Source organism: Micromys minutus, assembly GCF_963924665.1.
Source record: "Micromys minutus genome assembly, chromosome: 27".
In the NCBI taxonomy this organism is placed as follows: domain Eukaryota; kingdom Metazoa; phylum Chordata; class Mammalia; order Rodentia; family Muridae; genus Micromys; species Micromys minutus.
The window spans coordinates 18,439,686-18,440,704 of NC_137962.1; positions in this window are offsets into that span (position 1 = coordinate 18,439,686).

Consider the following 1,019-nt stretch of genomic DNA (forward strand, 5'->3'; position numbering starts at 1 on the left):
CATGAATGAAGATGAATAAGAATGATTTTTTCCTGTCTTCTTCCTCTACAGTATGTGAGGCCACCTTGGAGCACACTCCAAACACACACACACACACACACACACACACACACACACACACGGTATGTACTATGCTACTCTCTTATGCTGAGGCACACCAAGTGCTAGTTCATTTTACACTACCCATACACATTCCTGAAAGTGGCCATGCTGACATTCAGACCTGTACACACATGTACACACCAGATACATTCACATAATGCTTGATACACATATACATTTGCAGGCTTTTGTATCAAGAAAAAATTTCCACCTGATCTCCCCCCACCCACATCCTGAGGTTTGCAGGTTGGCAAGGAAGGACTTGATTAGAAAATCAGATCTTTCCCTTTCCTCTTGTCCCATATGAGTCAACTCTGAGCTGGCTGTAGGTATCAAAGAAAGAATAGCAGGGCAAGATAAGATAAAGAGAGCAGCTCTCCTCTGTCCTTCTATTATTTAAGTAATTATTGGGGAAATAGTTATTCTTAGCCAAATTCTTAAAGAAGATTCACTGGTGTCCAGGCAAAAAACCCTATCGGAATCTTTTGCATTTAGAGAACTCACACTAATGAATTTAGGAACTGCCCAAACTCTTGGACACAGAACTCTAGTTCTGAAGCAGCAAAAGGGAAGGGTCCAGAAGTGTAGTGGGCTTTAGGTCTCACTAGGGTCGATATCTTTGTGGGAAGCGCCCCTGAACATTTTCACCCCCACCAGAGCCTGCTGCATCTTTGGCTCCAGCCTTGTGGATCTGAGAGACTCCGATGATAGAGCTGAACAAGGTGGATACTGGGTTCCTAGCATCTGACACCGGGGACTGTCATAAATACTTTCTCTTCTCTGACTGGAAAGAGGAGCCTCAGAGGGTCCAGCTCCTCTCTGGGGCCTGTGCCTTATCTTTTAGGGGATGGGGATCTATTTCCAGATTTCATGGTGCAGCAGCAAAAAAAAAAAAAAAAAAAAAAAAAAACCCTGCT